This window comes from Lolium perenne, chromosome 4 (assembly GCF_019359855.2).
Source record: "Lolium perenne isolate Kyuss_39 chromosome 4, Kyuss_2.0, whole genome shotgun sequence".
Classification (NCBI taxonomy): Eukaryota; Viridiplantae; Streptophyta; class Magnoliopsida; order Poales; family Poaceae; genus Lolium; species Lolium perenne.
In genome coordinates this window covers 144,801,715-144,815,116 of record NC_067247.2, presented here as the reverse complement: position 1 = coordinate 144,815,116, position 13,402 = coordinate 144,801,715, and the positions used below count along the sequence as shown (strand labels likewise).

The following is a 13,402-nucleotide window of genomic DNA, read 5'->3' as shown; positions in this document are numbered from 1 at the left end:
TAGCTTCACCCCGTATGCATCTCCATCCATCCATCCATCCACCTTCTAGCATACTTGTTTCAGCTAGCTAGACACGGGATCGATTGATCCAGCTACCTGTCTGCATGCGTAGTTGCTACCTATCCATTCCATCGTGTTTTGACTCTCCGTCCGGCATGCCTCTGCTTTTCACTTCAGTTTCGTCAGATAAGTCACAACACCTCCCAGTTACATCTGAAAAATTATCTGAACCCTGCCGTATCACATCTGCCTGCCCTCTTCTTTCTTTTATTTTGTTTTATATAAATATGTTTGTACTTGCTGAAGTTATATATATAAATTGATCAGAAAAATATGAGAAATCTAAATATGTCATCTATATACTTGCTTGTATCTCGCATCATGATGTACCGTTGTAGTTTGCATCGCACCTAATAAATATAAATGCGGAGTATTTCGGAATTCCAATTAGGTTTTCCCCGCTCCGTTTAAAATTGATGTAGCTCACCCATGCCATGTGTTGCCATGCTAATGAACACTTAACTATGCCGGTAGAAATGCAACCCCAAACCTAATTTGATTGTTCGGGGTTCCGACTCCGATTAATATGGATAAGTTGCATCGCATCATATTTGCCATGCCATGCATATTATATCATGATCATGCTGATTCTTTTGACGTAGTAGTAAGACTTGCATGCGTTATGTTTTACAGCATTTGCTTCTTCCCGGATAGGATCACGAAGTGGTGTGTGAGATACGACGAGTTCTCCGACAAGTTCTTCTGCTTTTTACAGGCGAGCCCACCCCTTCACCTATTTTACTTTTACATGCTCTTTTGATCTATTGCTATCCTTGTGTTGCGATTCTGTTGTGTCACGTGTCCTATCCACCTGTTACCTATATGTCCGAGATACACCTCCTCGCCCTACCTATTGTTTGTTGTTTGCCAGCTTTGCGAGTCGTAGGCGAGTTTAGGGTCTTGTTGATATCTCGAGATGTTCGGGATATCTTGTTGGGAGGGTATCACATGCTATATCAGTTGTTGGAGATACACATGCTTTACTTTATTGTTAACAACTAAAATTGTAAGCGAGGCATCGTGAGCCCCTTTGCGAAAGCATCGGAACTTTGACTTGCTAATGTCCCCTAGGACCCGAGTTCTTGTTATCTGTTCCGAGATTGAGCGCTCTACCCGTACGTGGAGGAGTGGGACCCCCATCACCCACTACCTTTCCTCGAGTCTGTTTATTGGGAGCCACAACCTTGGTTTTATTTGCTCATATGCACGATGCACGATTTACTTCTGTTGCCTTCGGGTGTTTATATTATGTTCTGTACTCATATCGTGGAACGATTAGCGACAGCAGGTTGTTCACACTTAGCTTAGCCGTTGGCACAAACCTCTGGGTCCGTATCGGAGTACGGCCGAACTTCGTCACGGGTAGCTTAGTGGGGTGGCTCCCCTTAAACTTTCTCTTGCATTGGGAACGGTCTTGATGTGAGACTCCACCTGTAGTAAGTGGGTTCGAGCATGCGTATGGTTACATTTGGGCAACCCCTGCAGGGTGTACATCTTATCGATAAGCCGTGTCCGCGGTTATGGACGACTTGGAATTGTATAGCTTGATCATAGAACAACTTACACCTTTATGTTGTTGCTAATAATTTGCTAATAAAACTTTTTCAAAAGTGTGTGTGCCTTTGCCAGTACCTCTTTGCGAAGGGGGATCGCATCGGCTGTGTTATGTTTGCAGAGTATAGAACTGTTACCTTGTGCGCTCTCTTATCTTCTCTGAGTAGACGGATGTTGTAGCGTGTCTCTATTGGATAGTAGCTTTGCTGCCGCTAAACTCCACATATAGCCGGGTGAAGTTTATACCGCCCACCAGCGAGCATAGCTGGTCTTTTCTCGCAAGTACGTGCCAATGGTACTTACCCTCGCCTTCCTTTCTTTTTGTCTCCTCCCCCTTTTGTCGGCAACCGATGGCCCGACTTTGACAGGTACGAGATGACGACGTTAGCAAGGTTACCCTTCCGGCTTGGCCTGGGCAGGGTTATGGACGCCACTGGTTATCTTCAGGACTCTTAGTCCAATTTGTATCTTGTCCGTACTCGGATGTATTTGATCTTCTGTATGATTTGGATCCTTGTATTGTATATTTGTATCTTGACTCGTTGGAGTCGTTGTTGTAATATATGTTTCTTGTGGGCTCTATTGTAATCCTGTTGTAATGTTACCGCTCGTGTTAATTCCTCTGGCATCACGTGTGTGATTCGTCGCGCACGTCGTGTCGGAGGGCGTCTCTGAATCGATATCATGCGGATTTCGGCGGGTTCGCTGGGATCCTCATGGTACCGGTTCCGGGGCGTCACAAGTTGGTATCAGAGCTCAGGTTGACGGTACCCCACTAGTCTAGCCTGTAGGATAACCTTGCCAACGGACGTTGTGTCTAGTGTCAAAACTATTTTCTGAAAACTCGTTGGATAGATCTGATTAGTTCTGATTTTTCTCCTTATCTATATTCTTGCTCCTCTTACCCTTGCGAGTTTTGAATCTTTTCTTATCTGCTTCTTCGAGTCTTAGGTTTCGACGTGGGTTGGACGATCTTTGCCCCTCACCTATTAGGTCCGATCTTCGGAGGATCCCGACGAAAGTGCATCATCAACAGCGGAAACAACGACTTCTTGTTAGTGGTGTCGAGGAGTTCGACACGTCGCCTGAAGATCCGATAGTTCACCTCTCTCCCCCGTACCTTGAGGTAGAACCTCGGGGCGAGGTTCCTTGTTAGTGGTGTCGATTGTAACGACCCGGAAAAACCATATATTAGATTTTTCGCCGCTTCTTGTTTTTTTTTTTTCCGAGTCGTTCCAAAGTCATCCGCATCATGCATACATCATATACATGCCTTTGACAAAATAGAAGTTATTTTTAAATGTCCTCTAAATAAACCCTATTTCATTATTATTTATCTCATATTAAAAACTATTCTATCATATTCTTATTTCATTTAGAATTCTAAAATCAAAATATTTGCAAACATTAAATTATTCTGAATTAAAACGAAGTTTTGCAATTGTTCTGCCAAAGTCTTCCTCCTTTCATTTTCTATTCAATTCCTATCTTTCTCCCCTTATTTCTTCTCTGCTTTTGCAAGATCCTAGCAAATAGAAAAGCACAGGCAGTTTCCTTCCAATCCTTTTATTTCCTCCCAATGAACCGATTCAATCAGCTAACTAGGAGAGGCTCCTCTGGTTGTCCTCATGCTCAACACACACAAAACGTGACCTCCACCACCGCACCACCTGCTCTCTGCTCCCGCTTGTCCCCTCCACAAAATCCCAATCGAGGCAGCCCCTCAAACCCTAGCTGCCATCTCTTTTCTTCCTCTGCGCCGCCGCCATCCCTTTCCTCTCTTCCACGCGACGAGGCGAAATTTTCCCCAATCAAATTCAGAGTTTCGGCAAACAGACATATGTCGCCGGAGTTTCCGTCCTTACCGTCGCCATGGACCTCGCCGCGCCAGGCTAGCGCCGGGGACGCGTTCGGCGAGCTCTCCTCGTTCGATTCCAACCAGGAGCGCAAGCCGGGAGCTTCGCCTTCGACTACCTCATCTTCCTCAACCGTGGACGCTGCTGCCTCTACCTTTCTTCTTCCTGGAGCATCATCGCCGTTCGTGCCCTCGTCCCCGGCTGCGCTGCGCATGTCCGACTCCACCAGAACCATCACGGTGAGCTCCCCGTTCCATTCCCCTTCCTCATCTCTAATCATGCCTGGAACGCTGTCGTCGTTTCTGAACATCGTCGCCAAGTGCTCAAATACGTTTGGGTTCAGTTAACTGTGTGTTGTCTAGTCTCCCGCCTGACAACCACGGCCCCTGTTGGTCTTCATCGCCAGAACCATCATCTCCACTATTTTCGTTCGTGTCGTTGTGCATCTCCAAGTCCAGCTCGTATAACCTAGCAGAGTTGGTTCGAAAACTGTTCGCACCTGTACATGTTCGTGTCCTGCTGCTTTGCTCCTTGTTGTCGTTCCGCTCCCACGCAAGTGGCCAGTGTTGTTTTTGTTTCCAGGTAGTACATACTTTGATCCATCCACAAGTGCAGACTCCAATTCCCAGCTAGCTGCATGGTTGCTTAGCTTCACCCCGTATGCATCTCCATCCATCCATCCATCCACCTTCTAGCATACTTGTTTCAGCTAGCTAGACACGGGATCGATTGATCCAGCTACCTGTCTGCATGCTTAGTTGCTACCTATCCATTCCATCGTGTTTTGACTCTCCGTCCGGCATGCCTCTGCTTTTCACTTCAGTTTCGTCAGATAAGTCACAACACCTCCCAGTTACATCTGAAAAATTATCTGAACCCTGCCGTATCACATCTGCCTGCCCTCTTCTTTCTTTTATTTTGTTTTATATAAATATGTTTGTACTTGCTGAAGTTATATATATAAATTGATCAGAAAAATATGAGAAATCTAAATATGTCATCTATATACTTGCTTGTATCTCGCATCATGATGTACCGTTGTAGTTTGCATCGCACCTAATAAATATAAATGCGGAGTATTTCGGAATTCCAATTAGGTTTTCCCCGCTCCGTTTAAAATTGATGTAGCTCACCCATGCCATGTGTTGCCATGCTAATGAACACTTAACTATGCCGGTAGAAATGCAACCCCAAACCTAATTTGATTGTTCGGGGTTCCGACTCCGATTAATATGGATAAGTTGCATCGCATCATATTTGCCATGCCATGCATATTATATCATGATCATGCTGATTCTTTTGACGTAGTAGTAAGACTTGCATGCGTTATGTTTTACAGCATTTGCTTCTTCCCGGATAGGATCACGAAGTGGTGTGTGAGATACGACGAGTTCTCCGACAAGTTCTTCTGCAGCTTTTTACAGGCGAGCCCACCCCTTCACCTATTTTACTTTTACATGCTCTTTTGATCTATTGCTATCCTTGTGTTGCGATTCTGTTGTGTCACGTGTCCTATCCACCTGTTACCTATATGTCCGAGATACACCTCCTCGCCCTACCTATTGTTTGTTGTTTGCCAGCTTTGCGAGTCGTAGGCGAGTTTAGGGTCTTGTTGATATCTCGAGATGTTCGGGATATCTTGTTGGGAGGGTATCACATGCTATATCAGTTGTTGGAGATACACATGCTTTACTTTATTGTTAACAACTAAAATTGTAAGCAGAGGCATCTGTGAGCCCCTTTGCGAAAGCATCGGAACTTTGACTTGCTAATGTCCCCTAGGACCCGAGTTCTTGTTATCTGTTCCGAGATTGAGCGCTCTACCCGTACGTGGGGGAGTGGGACCCCCATCACCCACTACCTTTCCTCGAGTCTGTTTATTGGGAGCCACAACCTTGGTTTTATTTGCTCATATGCACGATGCACGATTTACTTCTGTTGCCTTCGGGTGTTTATATTATGTTCTGTACTCATATCGTGGAACGATTAGCGACAGCAGGTTGTTCACACTTAGCTTAGCCGTTGGCACAAACCTCTGGGTCCGTATCGGAGTACGGCCGAACTTCGTCACGGGTAGCTTAGTGGGGTGGCTCCCCTTAAACTTTCTCTTGCATTGGGAACGGTCTTGATGTGAGACTCCACCTGTAGTAAGTGGGTTCGAGCATGCGTATGGTTACATTTGGGCAACCCCTGCAGGGTGTACATCTTATCGATAAGCCGTGTCCGCGGTTATGGACGACTTGGAATTGTATAGCTTGATCATAGAACAACTTACACCTTTATGTTGTTGCTAATAATTTGCTAATAAAACTTTTTCAAAAGTGTGTGTGCCTTTGCCAGTACCTCTTTGCGAAGGGGGATCGCATCGGCTGTGTTATGTTTGCAGAGTATAGAACTGTTACCTTGTGCGCTCTCTTATCTTCTCTGAGTAGACGGATGTTGTAGCGTGTCTCTATTGGATAGTAGCTTTGCTGCCGCTAAACTCCACATATAGCCGGGTGAAGTTTATACCGCCCACCAGCGAGCATAGCTGGTCTTTTCTCGCAAGTACGTGCCAATGGTACTTACCCTCGCCTTCCTTTCTTTTTGTCTCCTCCCCTTTTGTCGGCAACCGATGGCCCGACTTTGACAGGTACGAGATGACGACGTTAGCAAGGTTACCCTTCCGGCTTGGCCTCGGGCAGGGTTATGGACGCCATCGGTTATCTTCGGGACTCTTAGTCCAATTTGTATCTTGTCCGTACTCGGATGTATTTGATCTTCTGTATGATTTGGATCCTTGTATTGTATATTTGTATCTTGACTCGTTGGAGTCGTTGTTGTAATATATGTTTCTTGTGGGCTCTATTGTAATCCTGTTGTAATGTTACCGCTCGTGTTAATTCCTCTGGCATCACGTGTGTGATTCGTCGCGCACGTCGTGTCGGAGGGCGTCTCTGAATCGATATCATGCGGATTTCGGCGGGTTCGCTGGGATCCTCATGGTACCGGTTCCGGGGCGTCACAAGTTGGTATCAGAGCTCAGGTTGACGGTACCCCACTAGTCTAGCCTGTAGGATAACCTTGCCAACGGACGTTGTGTCTAGTGTCAAAACTATTTTCTGAAAACTCGTTGGATAGATCTGATTAGTTCTGATTTTTCTCCTTATCTATATTCTTGCTCCTCTTACCCTTGCGAGTTTTGAATCTTTTCTTATCTGCTTCTTCGAGTCTTAGGTTTCGACGTGGGTTGGACGATCTTTGCCCCTCACCTATTAGGTCCGATCTTCGGAGGATCCCGACGAAAGTGCATCATCAACAGCGGAAACAACGACTTCTTGTTAGTGGTGTCGAGGAGTTCGACACGTCGCCTGAAGATCCGATAGTTCACCTCTCTCCCCCGTACCTTGAGGTAGAACCTCGGGCGAGGTTCCTTGTTAGTGGTGTCGATTGTAACGACCCGGAAAAACCATATATTAGATTTTTCGCCGCTTCTTGTTTTTTTTTTCCGAGTCGTTCCAAAGTCATCCGCATCATGCATACATCATATACATGCCTTTGACAAAATAGAAGTTATTTTTAAATGTCCTCTAAATAAACCCTATTTCATTATTATTTATCTCATATTAAAAACTATTCTATCATATTCTTATTTCATTTAGAATTCTAAAATCAAAATATTTGCAAACATTAAATTATTCTGAATTAAAACGAAGTTTTGCAATTGTTCTGCCAAAGTCTTCCTCCTTTCATTTTCTATTCAATTCCTATCTTTCTCCCCTTATTTCTTCTCTGCTTTTGCAAGATCCTAGCAAATAGAAAAGCACAGGCAGTTTCCTTCCAATCCTTTTATTTCCTCCCAATGAACCGATTCAATCAGCTAACTAGGAGAGGCTCCTCTGGTTGTCCTCATGCTCAACACACACAAAACGTGACCTCCACCACCGCACCACCTGCTCTCTGCTCCCGCTTGTCCCCTCCACAAAATCCCAATCGAGGCAGCCCCTCAAACCCTAGCTGCCATCTCTTTTCTTCCTCTGCGCCGCCGCCATCCCTTTCCTCTCTTCCACGCGACGAGGCGAAATTTTCCCCAATCAAATTCAGAGTTTCGGCAAACAGACATATGTCGCCGGAGTTTCCGTCCTTACCGTCGCCATGGACCTCGCCGCGCCAGGCTAGCGCCGGGGACGCGTTCGGCGAGCTCTCCTCGTTCGATTCCAACCAGGAGCGCAAGCCGGGAGCTTCGCCTTCGACTACCTCATCTTCCTCAACCGTGGACGCTGCTGCCTCTACCTTTCTTCTTCCTGGAGCATCATCGCCGTTCGTGCCCTCGTCCCCGGCTGCGCTGCGCATGTCCGACTCCACCAGAACCATCACGGTGAGCTCCCCGTTCCATTCCCCTTCCTCATCTCTAATCATGCCTGGAACGCTGTCGTCGTTTCTGAACATCGTCGCCAAGTGCTCAAATACGTTTGGGTTCAGTTAACTGTGTGTTGTCTAGTCTCCCGCCTGACAACCACGGCCCCTGTTGGTCTTCATCGCCAGAACCATCATCTCCACTATTTTCGTTCGTGTCGTTGTGCATCTCCAAGTCCAGCTCGTATAACCTAGCAGAGTTGGTTCGAAAACTGTTCGCACTCGTACATGTTCGTGTCCTGCTGCTTTGCTCCTTGTTGTCGTTCCGCTCCCACGCAAGTGGCCAGTGTTGTTTTTGTTTCCAGGTAGTACATACTTTGATCCATCCACAAGTGCAGACTCCAATTCCCAGCTAGCTGCATGGTTGCTTAGCTTCACCCCGTATGCATCTCCATCCATCCATCCATCCACCTTCTAGCATACTTGTTTCAGCTAGCTAGACACGGGATCGATTGATCCAGCTACCTGTCTGCATGCTTAGTTGCTACCTATCCATTCCATCGTGTTTTGACTCTCCGTCCGGCATGCCTCTGCTTTTCACTTCAGTTTCGTCAGATAAGTCACAACACCTCCCAGTTACATCTGAAAAATTATCTGAACCCTGCCGTATCACATCTGCCTGCCCTCTTCTTTCTTTTATTTTGTTTTATATAAATATGTTTGTACTTGCTGAAGTTATATATATAAATTGATCAGAAAAATATGAGAAATCTAAATATGTCATCTATATACTTGCTTGTATCTCGCATCATGATGTACCGTTGTAGTTTGCATCGCACCTAATAAATATAAATGCGGAGTATTTCGGAATTCCAATTAGGTTTTCCCCGCTCCGTTTAAAATTGATGTAGCTCACCCATGCCATGTGTTGCCATGCTAATGAACACTTAACTATGCCGGTAGAAATGCAACCCCAAACCTAATTTGATTGTTCGGGGTTCCGACTCCGATTAATATGGATAAGTTGCATCGCATCATATTTGCCATGCCATGCATATTATATCATGATCATGCTGATTCTTTTGACGTAGTAGTAAGACTTGCATGCGTTATGTTTTACAGCATTTGCTTCTTCCCGGATAGGATCACGAAGTGGTGTGTGAGATACGACGAGTTCTCCGACAAGTTCTTCTGCAGCTTTTTACAGGCGAGCCCACCCCTTCACCTATTTTACTTTTACATGCTCTTTTGATCTATTGCTATCCTTGTGTTGCGATTCTGTTGTGTCACGTGTCCTATCCACCTGTTACCTATATGTCCGAGATACACCTCCTCGCCCTACCTATTGTTTGTTGTTTGCCAGCTTTGCGAGTCGTAGGCGAGTTTAGGGTCTTGTTGATATCTCGAGATGTTCGGGATATCTTGTTGGGAGGGTAACACATGCTATATCAGTTGTTGGAGATACACATGCTTTACTTTATTGTTAACAACTAAAATTGTAAGCAGAGGCATCTGTGAGCCCCTTTGCGAAAGCATCGGAACTTTGACTTGCTAATGTCCCCTAGGACCCGAGTTCTTGTTATCTGTTCCGAGATTGAGCGCTCTACCCGTACGTGGGGGAGTGGGACCCCCATCACCCACTACCTTTCCTCGAGTCTGTTTATTGGGAGCCACAACCTTGGTTTTATTTGCTCATATGCACGATGCACGATTTACTTCTGTTGCCTTCGGGTGTTTATATTATGTTCTGTACTCATATCGTGGAACGATTAGCGACAGCAGGTTGTTCACACTTAGCTTAGCCGTTGGCACAAACCTCTGGGTCCGTATCGGAGTACGGCCGAACTTCGTCACGGGTAGCTTAGTGGGGTGGCTCCCCTTAAACTTTCTCTTGCATTGGGAACGGTCTTGATGTGAGACTCCACCTGTAGTAAGTGGGTTCGAGCATGCGTATGGTTACATTTGGGCAACCCCTGCAGGGTGTACATCTTATCGATAAGCCGTGTCCGCGGTTATGGACGACTTGGAATTGTATAGCTTGATCATAGAACAACTTACACCTTTATGTTGTTGCTAATAATTTGCTAATAAAACTTTTTCAAAAGTGTGTGTGCCTTTGCCAGTACCTCTTTGCGAAGGGGGATCGCATCGGCTGTGTTATGTTTGCAGAGTATAGAACTGTTACCTTGTGCGCTCTCTTATCTTCTCTGAGTAGACGGATGTTGTAGCGTGTCTCTATTGGATAGTAGCTTTGCTGCCGCTAAACTCCACATATAGCCGGGTGAAGTTTATACCGCCCACCAGCGAGCATAGCTGGTCTTTTCTCGCAAGTACGTGCCAATGGTACTTACCCTCGCCTTCCTTTCTTTTTGTCTCCTCCCCCTTTTGTCGGCAACCGATGGCCCGACTTTGACAGGTACGAGATGACGACGTTAGCAAGGTTACCCTTCCGGCTTGGCCTGGGCAGGGTTATGGACGCCACTGGTTATCTTCAGGACTCTTAGTCCAATTTGTATCTTGTCCGTACTCGGATGTATTTGATCTTCTGTATGATTTGGATCCTTGTATTGTATATTTGTATCTTGACTCGTTGGAGTCGTTGTTGTAATATATGTTTCTTGTGGGCTCTATTGTAATCCTGTTGTAATGTTACCGCTCGTGTTAATTCCTCTGGCATCACGTGTGTGATTCGTCGCGCACGTCGTGTCGGAGGGCGTCTCTGAATCGATATCATGCGGATTTCGGCGGGTTCGCTGGGATCCTCATGGTACCGGTTCCGGGGCATCACATTAACTCATAAAGCAATAAATTCATAGTAAAGGCATTGAAGCAACACAAAGGAAGATTAAGTTTCAGCGGTTGCTTTCAACTTGTAACATATATATCTCATGGATAGTTGTCAATGCAAAGTAATATGATGAATGCAAATATGCAAGTATGTAAGAATCAATGCACAGTTAACACAAGTGTTTTCTTCTTGAGATGGGAGGAAATAGGTAAACTGACTCAACATAAAAGTAGAAGAGTGGCCCTTCGACGAGGGAAGCATCGATTGCTATATTTGTGCTAGAGCTTTCATTTTGAAAACAAGAAACAATTTTGTCAACGGTAGTAATAAAGCATATATGTTATGTAAATTATATCCTACAAGTTGCAAGCCTCATGCATAGATTACCAATAGTGCACGCACCTTGTCCTAATTAGCTCGGATTACCCGGATTATCACCGCAATACATATGTTTTAACCAAGTATCACAAAGGGGTACCTCTATGCCGCCTGTACAAAGGTCTAAGGAGAAAGCTCGCATTGGATTTCTCGCTTTTGATTATTCTCAACTTAGACATCCATACCGGGACAACATAGACAACAGATAATGGACTCCTCTTTAATGCTTAAGCATTCAACAACAAATAATATTCTCATAAGAGATTGAGGATTGTTGTCCAAAACTGAAACTTCCACCATGGATCATGGCTTTAGTTAGCGGCCCAATGTTCTTCTCTAACAATATGCATGCTCAAACCATTCAACTCATGGTAAATCGCCCTTACTTCAGACAAGACGAACATGCATAGCAACTCACATGATATTCAACAAAGATAGTTGATGGCGTCCCCAGGAACATGGTTATCGCACAACAAGCAACTTAATAAGAAATAAGATACATAAGTACATATTCAATACCACAATAGTTTTTAGGCTATTTGTCCCACGAGCTATATATTGCAAAGATAAAGGATAGAAATTTAAAGGTAGCACTCAAGCAATTTACTTTGGAATGGCGAAGAAATACCATGTAGTAGGTAGGTATGGTGGACACAAATGGCATAGTTATTGGCTCAAGGATTTGGATGCACGAGAAGTAATCCCTCTCAATACAAGGCTTAGGCTAGCAAGGTTATTTGAAGCAAACACAAGTATGAACCGGTACAGCAAAACTCACATAAAAACATATTGCAAGCATTATAAGACTCTACACTGTCATCCTTGTTGCTCAAACCCTTACTAGAAAATATCTAGACTTTAGAGAGACCAATCATGCAAACCAAATTTAAACAAGCTCTATGTATTTCTTCACTAATAGGTGCAAAGTATATGATGCAAGAGCTTAAACAATCCTTATGAGCACAACAATTGCCAAGTATCAAATTATTCAAGACATTCTACCAATTACCACATATAGCATTTCCCGTTTTCAACCATATAACAATTAACGAAGCAGTTTTAACCTTCGCCATGAACATTATGAGTAAAGCCTAAGAACATATTTGTCCATATGCAACAGCGGAGCATGTCTCTCTCCCACACAATGAATGCTAGGATCCAATTTTATTCAAACAAAACAAAACAAAAGCAAACAGACGCTCCAAGTAAAGCACATAAGATGTGATGGAATAAAAATGTAGTTTCACTAGAGGAACCTGATAATGTTGTCGATGAAGAAGGGGATGCCTTGGGCATCCCCAAGCTTAGATGCTTGAGTCTTCTTGAAATATGCAGGGGTGAACCACTGGGGCATCCCCAAGCTTAGAGTTTTCACTCTCCTTGATCATATTGTATCATCCTCCTCTCTTGATCCTTGAAAACTTCCTCCACACCAAACTCAAAACAACTCATTAGAGGGTTAGTGCACAATCAAAATTCACATGTTCAGAGGTGACATAATCATTCTTAACACTTCTGGACATTGCACAAAGCTACTGAAAGTTAATGGAATAGAAAAATCCATCAAGCATAGCAAAACAGGCAATGCGAAATAAAAGGCAGAATCTGTCAAAACAGAACAGTCCGTAAAGACGAATTTTTAAGAGGCACCAGACTTGCTCAAATGAAAATGCTCAAATTGAATGAAAGTTGCGTACATATCTGAGGATCACTCACGTAAATTGGCAGAATTTAATGAGTTACCTACAGAGAATTCAACCCAAATCCGTGACAGCAAGAAATCTGTTTCTGCGCAGCAATCCAAATCTAGTATGAACCTTACTATCAAAGACTTTACTTGGCACAACAATGCAACAAAATTAAAATAAGGAGAGGTTGCCACAGTAGTAACAACTTCCAAGACTCAAATATAAAACAAAATTGCTGTAGTAAAATCATGGGTTGTCTCCCATAAGCGCTTTTCTTTAACGCCTTTCAGCTAGGCGCAGAAAGTGTGTATCAAGTAACATCAAGAGACGAAGCATCAACATCATAATTTGTTCTAATGATAGAATCAAAAGTTAACTTCATTCTCTTTCTAGGGAAGTGTTCCATACCTTTCTTGAGAGGAAATTGATATTTAATATTACCTTCCTTCATATCAATAATAGCACCAACAGTTCGAAGAAAAGGTCTCCCCAATATAATGGGACAAGATGCATTGCATTCAATATCCAAAACAACAAAATCAATGGGGACAAGGTTATTGTTAACCGTAATGCGAACATTATCAACCCTTCCCAAAGGTTTCTTTGTAGAGTTATCAGCAAGATTAACATCCAAATAACAATTTTTCAATGGTGGCAAGTCAAGCATATTATAGATTTTTCTAGGCATAACGGAAATACTTGCACCAAGATGACATAAAGCATTACAATCAAAATCATTGACC

General features: G+C 44.0%; 2 long non-coding RNA genes across 2 annotated transcripts; both read left to right on the top strand.

Annotated features, from left to right (window-relative positions):
* The first annotated feature begins 3,072 nt into the window (after window positions 1–3,072).
* LOC139830533 (uncharacterized) lies at window positions 3,073–6,323 on the top strand. Its single transcript, XR_011742870.1, has 2 exons — window positions 3,073–3,709; window positions 4,810–6,323. It is a non-coding gene; the product is annotated as an uncharacterized lncRNA (long non-coding RNA).
* Window positions 6,324–7,320: 997 nt separating this feature from the next.
* On the top strand, window positions 7,321–10,457 carry LOC139830532 (uncharacterized). Its single transcript, XR_011742869.1, has 3 exons — window positions 7,321–7,827; window positions 8,928–9,012; window positions 10,222–10,457. It is a non-coding gene; the product is annotated as an uncharacterized lncRNA (long non-coding RNA).
* Window positions 10,458–13,402: the final 2,945 nt, after the last annotated feature.